This window comes from Triticum aestivum, chromosome 4B, assembly GCF_018294505.1.
Source record: "Triticum aestivum cultivar Chinese Spring chromosome 4B, IWGSC CS RefSeq v2.1, whole genome shotgun sequence".
In the NCBI taxonomy this organism is placed as follows: Eukaryota; Viridiplantae; Streptophyta; class Magnoliopsida; order Poales; family Poaceae; genus Triticum; species Triticum aestivum.
The window spans coordinates 15,233,565-15,250,798 of NC_057804.1; positions in this window are offsets into that span (position 1 = coordinate 15,233,565).

Genomic DNA, 17,234 nt, shown 5'->3' on the forward strand with positions numbered 1-17,234 from the left:
TCCATGAGTTGCACTACTCGTACGAGATGGAGAAAGTTGTCCAAAAATTCTGCGGTAAATTTGAGTAGAAGGTACAAGATGACCATGTTTACCTTTGTGATGACGTGTGACAATAGTCCACTCAGCATCTTGCTCTTTGTACCACTTCTTTTCTTCATAAATCCAATTTGGGCCACCCCCACTCCAAAGATGGAAGTAACATTTGAATGCATCACAGCTGAAGAAGGATTTACGAACCAGGAAGAAACCCACAGCCTTGGAACATACTTTGAACTTGAAAACATTGCCTTTGATATGAGATACCTCCAATGAATCAAATGCTCCACCCGTGCATGATGAGAGTGCCAAGTTCACGTTGTGGGGGTTCAGATGGAAAGTAAATCTTGCAAAGGAGACCACAAGGTAGAAACCAAAAGAGGGGGAGATAGGGTTGACCGAAGATTGGAAATACTTACGTATCTCACCTCTAAAATGATGACCAAATGAGAAATCCAATTGGTGGGCGATGGAGGATGGATCATTGAATGGATCCATCGGTGTAGAACATGTTTTTGGTGGAGAGATCAGGGTAGATCACGGCCGGCGCCTTGGTCGCCAATGGTGGGGTGGGAGGGGAGGTGGGAGGAGAGGTGGAGAGCCATTGCCCTTTAGCCATATGATTAACGATCCTCGGGGTGCGTTTACGTGTCCGTCGTCAACACTCACAATTTGGGCCAATTCAGACCAGTTTCATGGACTATTACTCACTGTTTTGGGGTCCCGGAGTGATTTCCACGATTAACGAACCCCGGGGTGCCTTTACGTGTCATCATCAACACTCGCGGTTTTTGTCGATTCTGACCCGTTTCATGGACTATTACTCACCGTTTTGTGGTCCCAAAGCGATTTCCATTGTTGTTGAACCCCAAGGTGTGTTACGTGTTGGTCATCAAGACAAGCAGTTTGGGCCGATTCTGGCCCGTATATGGACTATTACTCACTGTTTTGGGGTGACGAACCCTGATGTGCGTTTACATGTCAGTCATCAAGACTCGCGGGTTTTGTCGATTCTGACCCGTTTCATGGACTATTACTCACCATTTTGGGTTTCCAAAGCGATTTCCATGGTTGTTGAACCCCAAGATGCGCTTACATGCCGGTCATCAAAATCACAGTTTTGGCTGATTCTGGCCCGTTTCTTGGACTATTACTCAGGTTTGGGGTCCCGAAGCTATTTCCACCATTGTAGAACACCAGGGTGCGTTTATGTGTTGATCATCAACACTCGCAGTTTTGGCCGATTCTGGACTATTTCATAGATTATTGCTCACTGTCTTGGGTCCCGGAGCGATTTCCACGATTGACGAACCCCAAGGTGCGTTTATGTGCCATTCATCAATAATCCTCTTTTTTTATTATGGGCTCTTTCAAGGACTATTACTCACTATTTTGGGGTCCTAGAGCGATTTCCACGATTGATGATCCCCGGGGTGCGTTTACGTGTCCGTCGTCAACACACTCAATTTTGGCCGATTCTGGGGTCCTGGGGCGATTTCCACGACTGACGAACCACGGAATGCGTTTTCGTCTCGTTCATCAACGATCCTAGTTTTGTCCGTCTGGATTCTTTCATGGTCTATTACTCACCGTTTTAGGGTCCCAGAGCGATTTCCACGATTATTGATCCCGGCATGTGTTTACGTGTTCGTCGTCAACACTCACAATTTTGGCCGATTCTGGCCCGTTTTGTGGACTATTACTCACCGATTTGGGGTCCCGAAGCGATTTCCATGGTTGTTGAACCCCAAGGTGCGCTTACAAGTCGGTCATCAACAATCGCAGTTTTGGCTGATTCTGGCCCGTTTCTTGGACTATTACTCAGTTTTGGAGTCCCGAAGCTATTTCCACGATTGATGAACCCCGGCGTGCGTTTACGTGTTGGTCATCAACACTCGCAGTTTTTATCGTTTCTGACCCGTTTCGTGGACTATTACTCACCATTTTGGGGTCTCAAAACGACTTCCATGGTTGTTGAACCCCAAGGTGCGCTTACATGTCGGTCATCAACAATCGGAGTTTTGGCCGATTCTGGCCCGTTTCTTAGCCTATTACTCATTGTTTTGGGGTCACCGAAGTGATTTCTACAATTGTTGAACCCCAAGGTGCGCTTACGTGTCGGTCATCAACACTCGCAGTTTTGGCCGATTCTGGCCTGTTTCTTGGACTATTACTCATTATTTTGGGGTCCCGGAGTGATTTTCATAGTTGTTGAACCCCAAGGTGCACTTACGTGTCGGTCATCAACACTCGCAGTTTTTGTCGATTTTGACCCATTTTGTGGAGTATTACTCACCGTTTTGGGGTCCCAAAGCGATTTCAATGGTTGTCAAACCCCGAGGTGCGTTTACGTGTTGGTCATCAACACTCACAATTTTGGCTGATTCTGGTCCATTTCGTGCACTATTACTCACCATTTTAGGGTCCCAGAGCGATTTCCATGATTGACAATCCCCGGGGTGTGTTTACGTGTCCGTCGTCAACACCCACACTTTTGGCCAATTCTGACCTGTTTCATGGACTATTACTCACCGTTTTGGAGCCCCGAAGCGATTTCCATAGTTGTCAAACCCCAAGGTGCGCTTACGTGTCAGTCATAACCACTCACAGTTTTGGCCGATTTTGGCCCGTTTCGTGGACTATTACTCACTGTTTTGGGGTCCTGAGTGATTTCCACGATTAACGAACCTCGGGGTGCATTTAAATTTCAGTCATCAATACTCACAGTTTTGGCCGATTCTGGCTCGTTTCATGGACCAGTACTCACTGTTTTGGGGTCCCGGAGTGATTTCCACGACTAACGAACCCCGGGGTGTGTTTACGTGTCGATAATCAACACTCGCGGTTTTTCGATTCTGACCCGTTTCATGGACTATTACTCATTGTTTTGTGGTATTAAAGCGATTTCATGGTTGTCGAGCCCCAAGGTATGCATACGTGTTGGTCGTCAAGACTCGTAGTTTGGGCCGATTCTGGCCCGTTTCTTGGACTATTACTCAGTTTTGGGGTCCCGATGTGATTTTCTCGATTGACAAACTCTGGGGTGCGTTTACGTGTCGGTCATCAACACTTACAAGTTTGGCCGATTCTGGTCTGTTTCATGCAATATTACTCACCGTTTTGGGGTCCCAGAGCGATTTCCATGATTGGCGATCCCTGGGGTGCGTTTACTTGTCCATTGTCAACACTCACAGTTTTTGCCAATTCTGACCCGTTTCGTGGACTATTACTAACTGTTTTTGGGTCCTGAAGCGATTTCCATAGTTGTTGACCCCCAGGGTGCGCTTATGCGTCGGTCATCAACACTCACAGTTATGGCTGATTCTGGCCTGTTTCATGGACTATTACTCACTGTTTTGGTGTCCCGAGTGATTTCCCCGATTAACGAACCCCGAGGTGCGTTTACGAGTTGGTCATCAACACTCATAGTTTTGGCTGATTCGGGCCCATTTCATGGAATATTACTCACTGTTTTGTGGTCCCGGAGTGATTTCCACGATTAATGAACCCCGGGGTGCGTTTACATGTCGGTCATCAACACTCGCGGTTTTGGCAGATTCTGGCCCGTTTTATGGTCCCAAAGCGATTTCCATGGTTGTCGAACCCCAACATGTGCTTACGTGTTGGTCGTGAAGACTCGTTGGGCCGATTCTGGCTCGTTTCTTGGACTATTACTCAGTTTTGGGGTCCCGAAGTGATTTCCACAATTCACGAACTCCGGGGTGCATTTACGTGTTGGTCATAAACACTCACAGTTTTGGCCAATTATGGTCCGTTTCATGCACTATTACTCAGTGTTTTGGGGTTCCAGAGCGATTTCCATGATTAACGATCGTCGGGGTGCGTTTACGTGTCCGTCGTCAACACTCATAGTTTGGGCCAATTGAGACCCGTTTCATGGACTATTACTCACTATTTTGGGGTCCCGGAGTGATTTCCACGATTAACGAACCCCGGGGTGCCTTTACGTGTCGTCATCAACACTCACAATTTTGGCCGATTCATATCCGTTATGCACTATTATTCACCTTTTTGGGGTCCCAGAGCGATTTCCACAATTGGGGATCCCCGGGATGCGTTTATTTGTCCGTTGTCAACACTTACAATTTTGGCCAATTCTGACTCGTTTCGTGGACTATTACTAACCGTTTCGGGGTCTCGAAGCGATTTCCATAGTTATTGAACCCCAAGGTGCGCTTACGTGTCGGTCATCAACACTCATAGTTTTGGGCAATTCTGACCCATTTCATGGACTATTACTCACTTTTTGGGGTCTCGAGTGATTTTCACGATTAACCAACCCCGAGGTGCATTTACGTGTCGGTCATCAACACTCATAGTTTGGCCTATTCTGGCCCATTTCGTGGAATACTACTCATTGTTTTGTGGCCCCAGAGTGATTTCCATGATTAGCGAACCCCGAGGTGCATTTACGTGTCGGTCATCAACACTCGCAGTTTTTGTCGATTCTGACCCTGTTTAGTCGACTATTACTCACCGTTTGTGGTCCCAAAGCGATTTCCATGGTTGTCGAACCCCAAGGTGTGCTTACGTTTTGGTCGTCAAGACTCTTAGTTTGGGCCGATTCTGGCCCGTATATGGACTATTACTCACTGTTTTGGGGCCCCGGAGTGATTTCCACGATTGACGAACCCCGGTGTGCGTTTAAGTGTTGGTCATCAAGACTCGCGGGTTTTGTCGATTCTTACCCATTTCATGGACTATTACTCACCGTTTTGGGGTCCCAAAGCGATTTCCATGGTTGTTGAACCCCAAGGTGCGCTTACGTGTCGGTCATCAACAATCGCGGGTTTGGCCGATTCTGGCCCGTTTCTTGGACTATTACTTAGTTTTCGGGTCCCGTAGCTATTTCCACGATTGACGAACACTGAGGTGCGTTTATGTGTCGGTCATTATCATCGCAGTTTTTGCTGATCCTGTCCTGTTTCATAGACTATTGCTCACTGTCTTGGGTCCCAGAGCGATTTCCATGGTTGACGAACCCTACGTGCGTTTATGTGTTGTTCATCAATAATCCCCTTTTTTATTCTGGGCTCTTTCATGGACTATTACTCGCCATATTAGGGACCTAGAGCGATTTCCATGATTGATCATCCCCAGGGTGCATTTACGTGTCTGTCGTCAACACTCAATTTTGGCCGATTCTGGGGTCTCGGGGCGATTTCCACAATTGACGAACCCCGGGATCAACAATCCTAGTTTTGTCCGTCTAGGCTTTTTCATGGTCTATTACTCACGTTTTAGGGTCCCATAGCGATTTCCACGATTATTGATCCCCGGGGTGCGTTTACGTGTTCGTCATCAACACTCATAATTTTGGCCGATTCCAGCCGGTTTCGTGGACTATTACTCACCGTTTTGGGGGTCCCAAAGCGATTTCCATGGTTGTTGAACCCCAAGATGCGCTTACAAGTCGGTCATCAACAATCGCAGCTTTGGCCGATTCTGGCCCGTTCCTTGAACTATTACTCACCGTTCTGGGGTCCCGAAGTGATTTCCACAATTGATGAACCCCGGGGTGCGTTTACGTGTCGGTCATCAACACTCATAGATTTTGTCGATTCTGACCCATTTCATGGACTATTACTCACCATTTTGCGGTCACAAAGTGACTTCCATGGTGGTTGAACCCCAAGGTGCGCTTACGTGTCCGTCATCAACACTCGCAGTTTTGGCTGATTCTGGCCCGTTTCTTGGATTATTACTCACTATTTTGGGGTCCCGGAGTGATTTTCACAATTCACAAACCCCGGTGTGCGTTTAAGTGTCGGTCACCAACACTCGCGGTTTTTGTCGATTCTGACCCATTTCATGGACCATTACTCACCGTTTTGGGGCCCCAAAGCGTTTTCAATGGTTGTCAAACTCAAGGTGCTTACGTGTCGGTCATCAACAAACATAGTTTGGGCCGATTCTGGCCCGTTTCTTGGACAATTACTCAGTTTTGGGGTCCCAGAGTGATTTCCACGATGGATGAACCCCAAGGTGCATTTACGTGTCGGTCATCAACACTCACAATTTTGGCCAATTCTGGTCTGTTTCGTGCACTATTACTCATCGTTTGGGTCCGAGAGCGATTTCCATGATTGACGATCCCCGGGGAGCGTTTACGTGTCCGTCGTCAACAATCACAGTTTTGGCCAATTCTGACCTGTTTCGTGGACTATTACTCACCGTTTTGGGGTCCCTAAGTGATTTCCATAGTTGTTGAACCCCAAGGTGCGCTTAAGTGTCGATCATCAACACTCATAGTTTTGCCCGATTCTGGCCCGCTTCATGGACTATTACTCACTGTTTTGTGGTCCCGAGTGATTTCCATGATTAACGAACCCCGAGGTGTGTTTATGTGTCGGTCATCAACACTCATAGTTTTGGGAAATTCTAGCCCGTTTCATGCACTATTACTCACTGTTTCGGGGTCCTGGAGTGATTTCCACGATTAACGTACCCCGGTGAGCGTTTACCTGTTGGTCATCAACACTCGCGGTTTTGGTGATTCTGACCCATTTCATGGACTATTACTCACTGTTTTGCGATACCAAAGTGATTTTCATGGTTGTCGAACCCCAAGGTGTGCTTACGTGTTGGTTGTCAGGACTCGTAGTTTGGGCCGATTCTGGCCCATTTCTTAGATTATTACACTATTTTGGGGTCCCAATGTGATTTGCACGATTGACAAGCTCGGGGGTGCGTTTACGTGTCGGTCATCAACACTCACAATTTTGGCCGATTCTGGTCCGTTTCGTGCACTATTACTTAGTGTTTTGGGGTCCCATAGCAATTTGCATGATTGAGATCCATGGGTGCGTTTACGTGTCCGTCGTCAACACTTATAGTTTTGGCCAATTCTCAACCTTTTCGTGGGCTTACTCACCGTTTTGGGGTCCCGAAGCAATTTCCATATTTGTTGAAACCAAGGTGCGCTCATGTGTCGCTCATCAACACTCGCAGTATCGGCCGATTCTGGCCCGTTTCATGGACTATTACTCACTGTTTTGGGGTCCTGGAGTGTTTTCCACGATTGACAAACCCCAGGGCGCGTTTATGTGATGGTCATCAACACTCACATTTTTAGCCAATTCAGGTCCATTTCGTGCACTATTACTCAGCGTTTTTGGGTCCCAGAGCGATTTCCATGATTGACGATCCCCGGGGAGCGTTTACGTGTCTGTCGTCAACCCTGATAGTTTTGGCCAATTCTGACCCGTTTCGTGGACTATTACTCACCATTTTGGGGTCCCGAAGCAATTTCTATAGTTGTTGAATCCCAAGGAGTGCTTACGTGTCAGTCATCCATACTCACAGTTTTGGCCGATTCTAGTGTGTTTCATGGACTATTACTCACTGTTTCGAGTTCCCGAGTGATTTCCAGAATTAACGAACCCCGAGGTTGGTTTACTTGTCGGTCATCAACACTCATAGTTTTGGTCGATTCTGGCCCATTTCATGGAATATTACTCATTATTTTGTGGCCCCGGAGTGATTTCTACGATTAACGAACCCCGCGGTGCGTTTATGTGTCGTTCATCAATACTCACAATTTTGGGTGATTCAGGTCTGTTTCGCGCAATATTACTCACCGTTTTGGGGTCCCGAAGTGATTTCCACGATTGACGAACTCTGGGGTGCGTTTACGTGTCAGTCATCAACACTCACAATTTTGGCCGATTCTGGTCCATTTCATGCACTATTACTCACCGTTTTGGGGTTCTAGAGCGATTGCCATGATTAACAATCCTCGGGGTGCATTTACGTGTCATTGTCAACACTCACAATTTTGGTCAATTCCAACCCGTTTCGTGGACTATTACTCACTGTTTGGGAGTCCGAGAGTGATTTCCACGATTGACGAACCCCGATCTATGTTTACATGTCGGTCATCAACACTCACAATTTTGGCCGATTCAGGTCCGTTTCATGCACTATTACTCACCATTTCCACGATTGACGATCCCCGGGATGCATTTACGTGTCCGTCGTCAACACTCACAGTTTTGGCCAATTCTGACCCGTTTCGTGGACTATTACTCACCATTTTTGAGTCCCGAAGCAATTTCCATAGTTGTTGAACCCCAAGGTCCGCTAACGTGTCGGGCATGAACACTCATAGTTTTGGCCAATTCTGGCCTGTTTCATGGACTGTTACTCACTGTTTTCTGGTCCTGAGTGATTTCCACGATTAACGAACCCTAGGGTGTGTTTATGTGTCGGTCATCAGCACTCACAGTTTTGGCCGATTCTAGACGTTTTGTGGACTATTACTTACTGTTTTGGGGTCCTGGAGTGATTTCCACGATTATCGAACCTTGGGGTGCGTTTACGTGTCGGTCATCAACACTCGCAGTTTTGTCGATTCTGACCCGTTTCGAGGACTATTACTCACTGTTTTTGTGGTCCCAAAGCGAATTCCATGGTTGTCGAACCCCAAGTTGTGCTTACGTGTTGGTCAAGACTTGTAGTTTGTCCCGATTCTGGCCCATTTCTTGGATTATTACTCTGTTTAGGGGCCCCATTGTGATTTCCACGATTGACGAACTCAGGGGTGCGTTTACGTGTCGGTCATCAACACTCACAATTTTGGTCGATTTTGGTCGGCTTCATGCACTATTACTCAACGTTTTCGGGTACCATAGCGATTTCCATGATTGACGATCCCCGGGGTGCGATTACATGTCCGTCGTCAACACTCACAGTTTTGGCCAATTCTGACCATTTTTGTGGACTATTACTCACTGTTTTGGGGTCCCGGACCGATTTCCATAGTTGTTGAACCCCAAGGTGCACTTACGTGTCGGTCCTCGACACTCGCAATTTTGGCCGATTCTGGCCCGTTTCATGGACTATTACTCACTTTTTTGGGGCCCCGGAGTGATTTCCACGATTGACGAACCACGGGATGTGTTTACGTGTCTGTCATCAACACTCACAATTTTAGCCGATTCAGGTCCATTTCATGCACTATTACAAAGCATTTTTGGGTCCCAGAGCGATTTCACGATTGACTATCCCCGGGATGCGTTTACGTGTCCGTCGTCAACACTCACAGTTTTGGGGTCCCTAAGCGATTTCCATAGTTGTTGAACCCCAATTGCGCTTACGTGTCGGTCATCAACACTCACAATGTTGGCCGATTCTTGTCCATTTCGTGAACTATTACTCAGTGTTTTGGGGTTCCAGAGCGATTTCCATGATTGACGATCCTCGGAGTGCGTTTATGTGTCCGTTGTCAACACTCACAGTTTTGGCCAATTCTGACCCGTTTCGTGGACTATTACTCACTATTTTGGGGTCCCGGAGAGATTCCCATGATTGACGAACCCTGGGGTGCATTTACGTGTCGGCCATCAACAGTCACAAATTTGGCCGATTCAGGTCCGTTTCGTGCACTATTACTCACTGTTTTGGGGTCCTGGAGCAATTTCCATGATTGACGATCCACTGGATGCGTTTACGTGTCCGTCGTCAGCAATCACAGTTTTTGCCAATTCTGACCCGTTTCATGGAGTATTACTCACCGTCTTTTGGTCCCGAAGCGATTTCCATAGTTGTTGAACCCCAAGGTGCGCTTATGTGTCGGTCATCAACACTCACAGTTTCGGCCGATTCTGGCCCGTTTCATGGACTATTACTAACTGCTTTGGGGTCCTGAGTGATTTGCACGATTAACGAACCCCAAGGTGCGTTTACGTGCCGGTCATCAACAGTCATAGTTTTGGACGATTCTGGCCCATTTCATTGAATATTACTCATTGTTTTGTGGTCCCGGAGCGATTTCCATGATTAACGAACCCCGGGGTGCATTTACGTGTCGGTCATCAACACTCGCAGTTTTGTCGATTCTGACCCTTTTCGTGGACTATTACTCACTGTTTTTGTGGTCCCAAAGCGAATTCCATGGTTGTCGAACCCCAAGTTGTGCTTACGTGTTGGTCAAGACTTGTAGTTTGTCCCGATTCTGGCCCATTTCTTGGATTATTACTCTGTTTAGGGGCCCCGTTGTGATTTCCACGATTGACGAACTCAGGGGTGCGTTTACGTGTCGGTCATCAACACTCACAATTTTGGTCGATTTTGGTCGGCTTCATGCACTATTACTCAACGTTTTCGGGTACCATAGCGATTTCCATGATTGACGATCCCCGGGGTGCGATTACATGTCCGTCGTCAACACTCACAGTTTTGGCCAATTCTGACCATTTTCGTGGACTATTACTCACTGTTTTGGGGTCCCGGACCGATTTCCATAGTTGTTGAACCCCAAGGTGCACTTACGTGTCGGTCCTCGACACTCGCAATTTTGGCCGATTCTGGCCCGTTTCGTGGACTATTACGCACTTTTTTGGGGCCCCGGAGTGATTTCCACGATTGACGAACCACGGGATGTGTTTACGTGTCTGTCATCAACACTCACAATTTTAGCCGATTCAGGTCCATTTCATGCACTATTACAAAGCATTTTTGGGTCCTAGAGTGATTTCACGATTGACTATCCCCGGGATGCGTTTACGTGTCCGTCGTCAACACTCACAGTTTTGGGGTCCCTAAGCGATTTCCATAGTTGTTGAACCCCAATTGCGCTTACGTGTCGGTCATCAACACTCACAATGCTGGTCATTTCTTGTCCATTTCGTGAACTATTACTCAGTCTTTTGGGGTTCCAGAGCGATTTCCATGATTGACGATCCTCGGAGTGCGTTTATGTGTCCTTTGTCAACACTCATAGTTTTGGCCAATTCTGACCCGTTTCGTGGACTATTACTCACTATTTTGGGGTCCCGGAGAGATTCCCACGATTGACGAACCCTGGGGTGCGTTTACGTGTGGGCCATCAACAGTCACAAATTTGGCCGATTCAGGTCCGTCTCGTGCACTATTAGTCACCGTTTTGGGGTCCTGGAGCAATTTCCACGATTGACGATCCCCTGGATGCGTTTACGTGTCCGTCGTCAACAATCACAGTTTTGGCCAATTCTGACCCGTTTCATGGAGTATTACTCACCGTCTTTTGGTCCCGAAGCGATTTCCATAGTTGTTGAACCCCAAGGTGCGCTTATGTGTCGGTCATCAACACTCACAGTTTCGGCCGATTCTGGCCCGTTTCATGGACTATTACTAACTGCTTTGGGGTCCTGAGTGATTTCCACGATTAACGAACCCCAAGGTGTGTTTACGTGTCGGTCATCAAGAGTCATAGTTTTGGACGATTCTGGCCCATTTCATTGAATATTACTCATTGTTTTGTGGTCCCAGAGCGATTTCCATGATTAACGAACCCCGGGGTGCATTTACGTGTCGGTCATCAACACTCGCAGTTTTGACTGATTCTAGCCCATTTCATGGACTATTACTCACCGTTTTGTGGTCCCAAAGCGATTTCCATGGTTGTCAAACCCCCAGGTGTGCTTACGTGTTGGTCGTCAAGACTCGCAGTTTGGGCCGATTCTGGCTCGTTTTTTGGAATATTACTCAGTTTTGGGGTCCCGAAGTGATTTCCACGATTGACGAACTCCGGGGTGCGTTTACATGTCGGTCATCAATTTTGGCCGATTATGGTCCGTTTCATGCACTATTACTCAGTGTTTTGGGTTTCTAGAGGGATTTCCATGATTGACGATCCTCGGGGTGCGTTTACGTGTCCGTCGTCAACCCTCACAGTTTTTGGCCAATTCTGACCCGTTTTGTGGACTATTACTCAGTTTTGGGGTCCCGAAGCTATTTCCCCGATTTACAAACATCGGGGGTGCGTTTATGTGCCGGTCATCAACAATCACAGTTTGGCCAATTTTGGTCCGTTTCTTGGACTATTACTCACTGCTTTGGGGTCCCGGAGTGATTTCCACGTTTGACGAACCCCGTTGTGCGTTTACGTGTCGGTCATCAACACTCTCGGTTTTTGTCGATTCTGACACATTTCGTGGACTATTACTCACCGTTTTGGGGTCCCAAAGCGATTTCCATGGTTGTCGCACCCCAAGGTGCTTACTTGTCGATCATCAACAATCACAGTTTGGGCCGATTCTGGCATATTTCTTGGACTATTACTCAGTTTTGGGGTCCCAGATTGATTTCCACGATTGATGAACCTTGAGGTGCGTTTACGTGTCGGTTATCAACACTCACAATTTTGGCCAATTCTGGTCCGTTTCATCCATGTTACTCACCATTTTGGGGTTCCTGAGCGATTTCCACGATTGATGATCCCCGGGGTGCGTTTACGTGTCTGTCATCAACACTCACAATTTTGGCCAATTCTGACTTGTTTCGTGGACTATTACTCACCATCTTGGGGTCCCGATGCAATTTCCATAGTTATTCAACCCCAAGGTGCGCTTATGTTCGGTCATCAACACTCATAGTTTTGGCCGATGCTGGCCCATTTAATGGACTATTACTCACTGTTTAGGGGTCCCGAGTGATTTCCACGATTAACGAACCCCGAGGTGCTTTACATGTCGGTCATTAACACTCATATTTTTGGCCGATACTAGCCCATTTTGAGGAATATTACTCACTGTTTTGTGGTCCCGGAGTGATTTCCACGATTAACGAACCCCGGGGTGCGTTTACATGTCGGCCATCAACACTCACAATTTTGGCCGATTCTGCCTGCTTCTTGGACTATTACTCTTTGTTTTGGGTTCCAGAAGTGATTTCCACAATTGCAAACCCCGGTGTGCTTTTACGTGTCGGTCACCAACACTCGCGGTTTTTGTCGATTCTGATCCATTTCATGGACTATAACTCACCGTTTTGGGGTCCCAAAGCGATTTCAATGGTTGTCAAACCCCAAGGTGCTTACGTGTCGGTCATCAACAATCACAGTTTGGGCCGATTCTTGCCCGACTCTTGGACTATTTACTCAGTTTTGGGGTCCCAGAGCGATTTCCATGATTGTAGACCCCGGGGTGCGTTTACGTGTCCGTCGTCAACACTCACGGATTTGGCCAATTCTGACCTGTTTCGTGGACTATTACTCACCGTTTTGGGGTCCCGAAGCGATTTCCATAGTTGTTGAACCCAAGGTGCGCTTACGTGTCGATCATCAACACACAGTTTTGGCTGATTCTGGCCCGATTCATGGACTACTACTCACTATTTTGTGGTCCCGAGAGATTTCCACGATTAACGAACCCCGGGGTGCATTTACGTGTCGGTCATCAACACTCGCAGTTTGGGCCGATTCTAGCCTGTTTCGTGGATTACTACTCGCTGTTTTGGGGCCCCGAAGTGATATCCACGATTGATGAACCCTGTTGTGCGTCTACGTATCGGTCATCAACACTTCGGTTTTTGTCAATTCTTACCAATTTCATGGACTATTACTCTCCGTTTTGGGGTCCCAAAGCGATTTCCATGGTTGTCAAACCCCAAGGTGCTTACGTGTCGGTCATCAACAATCATAGTTTGGGTCGATTCTGGCCCGTTTCTTGGACTATAACTCATTTTGGGGTCCCAGAGTGATTTCCACGATTGACGAACCCCGAGGTGCGTTTACGTGTCGGTCATCAACACTTAGAATTTTGGCTAATTCTGGTTCGTTTCGTGCACTATTACTCACCGTTTTGGGGTCCCAGAGCGATTTCCATAATTGACGATCCCCGGGGTGCATTTACGTGTCCGTCATCAACACTCATAGTTTTGGCCAATTTTGACCCGTTTCGTGGACTATTACTCACGTTTTGGGGTCCCAAAGCGATTTCCATAGTTGTTTAACCCCAAGGTGCGCTTACGTGTCGGTGATCAACACTCATAGTTTTGGCCGATTCTGGTGCGTTTCATTGAATATTACTCACTGCTTTGGGTTCCCGAGTGATTTCCAGGATTAACGAAGCCCGAGGTGCGTTTATGTGTCGGTCATCAACACTCATAGTTTTTGCCGATTCTGGCCCATTTCGTGGAATATTACTCACTGTTTTGTGGCCCGAAGTGATTTCCACGATTAACGAACCCTGGGGTGCGTTTACGTGTCGGTCATCAACACTCACAATTTTGGCTGATTCAGGTCCGTTTCATGTACTATTACTCTCCGTTTTGGGGTCTCAAAGCGATTTCCACGATTGACGATCCCCGAGATGCGTTTAGGTGTCCGTCATCAACACTCACAGTTTTGGCCAATTCTGACCTGTTTCGTGGACTATTACTCACCGTTTTTGGGTCCTGAAGCGATTTCCATAGTTGTTGAACCCTAAGATCCGCTTACGTGTCGGTCATCAACACTCACAGTTTTGGCCGATTCTGGCCCGTTTCACGGACTATACTCACTGTTTTGTGGTCCCGAGTGATTTCCACGATTAACGAACCCTGGGGTGCGTTTACATGTCGGTCATCTACACTCATAGTTTGAGCTGATTCTAGCCCATTTCATTGAATATTACTCTCTTTTGTGGTCCCGGAGTGATTTCCACGATTAACGAACCCCGGGGTGCGTTTACGTGTCGGTCATCAACACTCAGAATTTTGGCCGATTCTACCCGTTTCTTGGACTATTACTCACTGCTTTTGGGTCCCGGAGTGATTTCCACGATTGACAAACCCCGGTGTGCGTTTACGTGTCGGTCACAAACACTCGTGGTTTTTGTCGATTCTGACCCATTTCATGGACCATGACTCACCGTTTTGTGGTCCCAAAGCGATTTCAATGGTTGTCAAACCCCAAGGTTCTTACGTGTAGATCATCAACAATCACAGTTTGGGCCGATTCTGGCCCGTTTCTTGGACTATTACTCCGTTTTGGGGTCCCGGAGTGATTTCCACGATTGACGAACCCCGAGGTGCGTTTATGTGTCGGTCATCAACACCCACAATTTTGGCCAATTCTTGTCCGTTTCGTGCACTATTACTCACCGTTTGTGCGTCCCAGAGCGATTTCCACGATTGACGATCCCCGGGGTGCGCTTACGTCTCCGTCGTCAACACTCACAGTTTTGGCCAATTCTGGCCCGTTTCATGGACTATTACTCACTATTTTGTGGTCCCGAGTGATTTCCACGATTAACGAACCCCGGGGTGCGTTTACATGTCGGTCATCAACACTCACAGTTTTGGCCGATTCTAGCCTGTTTCGTGGACTATTACTCGCTGTTTTGGGGTCCTGGAGTGATTTCCACGATTAACGAACCCCGGGGTGCGTTTACGTGTCGGTCATCAACACTCGCAGTTTTGTCGATTCTGACCCGTTTCGTGGACTAATACTCACTATTTTGTGGTCCCAAAGTGAATTCCATGGTTATCGAACCCCAAGGTGTGCTTACGTGTTGGTAGTGAAGACTCGCAGTTTGGGCCGATTCTGGCCCGTTTCGTTGATTATTACTCTGTTTTGGGGTCCCGATGTGATTTGCACAATTGACATACTTCGAGTTGCATTAAGTGTCGGTCGTCAACACTCACAATTTTAGCCGATTCTGGTCCATTTCATGCACTATTACTCAGCGTTTTGGGGTCCCATAGCGATGTCCATGATTGACGATCCACGGGGTGCATTTACGTGTCCGTTGTCAACACTCACAGTTTTGGCCAATTCTGACCTTTTTCGTGGACTATTACTCACTGTTTTGGGGCCCCGAAGCGATTTCCGTAGTTGTTTCACCCCAAGTTTCGCTTACGTGTCGGTCATCGACACTCGCAGTATTGAGCAATTCTGGCCCGTTTCATGGACTATTACTCACTGTTTTGGGGTCCCGGAGTGATTTCCACGATTGACGAACCCCGGGGTGCGTTTATGTGACGATCATCAACACTCACATTTTTAGCCGATTCAAGTCCGTTTCGTGCACTATTACTCAATGTTTTCGGGTCCCCGAGCGATTTCCACGATTGACGATCCCCGGGGTGCGTTTACGTGTCCGTCATCAACACTCATAGTTTTGGCCAATTGTGAGCCGTTTTGTGCACTATTACTCACCGTTTTGGGTCCGGAAGCGATTTCCATAGTTGTTGAATCCCGATGTGTGCTTACGTGTCGGTCATCAACACTCATAGTTTTGGCTGATTCTGGCCCGTTTCATGGAGTTTTGGGGTCCTGGAGTGATTTCCATGATTAACGAACCCCGAGGTGCGTTTACATGTCAGTTATCAACACTCATAGTGTGGGCCGATTCTAGCCCATTTCATTTAATATTACTCACTGTTTTGTGGTCCCGGTGTGATTTCCATGATTAACGAACCCCGGGCTGCGTTAGCGTGTCGGTCATCAACACTCGCGGTTTTGGCCGATTCTGGCCCATTTCATGGACTATTACTCATCGTATTGTGGTCCCAAAGCGATTTCCCTGGTTGTCGAACCCCAACTTGTGCTTACGTGTTGGTCGTCAAGACTCACAGTTTGGGCCGATTTTGGCTCGTTTCTTGGAATATTACTCAGTTTTGGGGTCCCGAAGTGATTTCCACGATTGACGAACTCCGGGGTGCGTTTACGTGTTGGTCATCAACACTCACAATTTTGGCCGATTATGGTCCGTTTCATGCCCTATTACTCAGTGTTTAGGGTTTCTGGAGCGATTTCCATGATTGACGATCCTCGGGGTGCGTTTACGTGTCCGTCGTCAAACCTCACAGTTTTAGCCAATTCTGACCTGTTTTGTGGACTACTACTCAGTTTTGGGGTCCCGATGCTATTTCCCCGGTTGACAAACACCGGGTGCATTTATGTGCCGGTCATCAACAATCACAGTTTGGCCAATTCTGGCCCGTTTCTTGGACTATTACTCACTGCTTTGGGGTCCCGGAGTGATTTCCACGTTTGACGAACCCCGTTGCGCGTTTACGTGTCGGTCATCAAGACTCTCGGTTTTTGCTGATTCTGACACATTTCATGGACTATTACTCACCGTTTTGGGGTCCCAAAGCAATTTCCATTGTTGTCAAACTCCAAGGTGCTTACTTGTCGGTCATCAACAATCATAGTTTGGGCTGATTCTGGCCCGCTTCTTGTACTATTACTCAGTTTTGGGGTCCGAGAGTGATTTCCACGATTGATGAACCCCGAGGTGCGTTTACGTGTTGGTCATCAACACTCAATATTTTGGCCAATTCTGGTCCGTTTCGTGCACTGTTACTCACCGTTATGGGGTTCCTGAGCGATTTCCATGATTGACGATCCCCGGTGTGCGTTTACGTGTCTGTCGTCAACACTCATAGTTTTGGCAATTCTAACCTGTTTCGTGGACTATTACTCACCG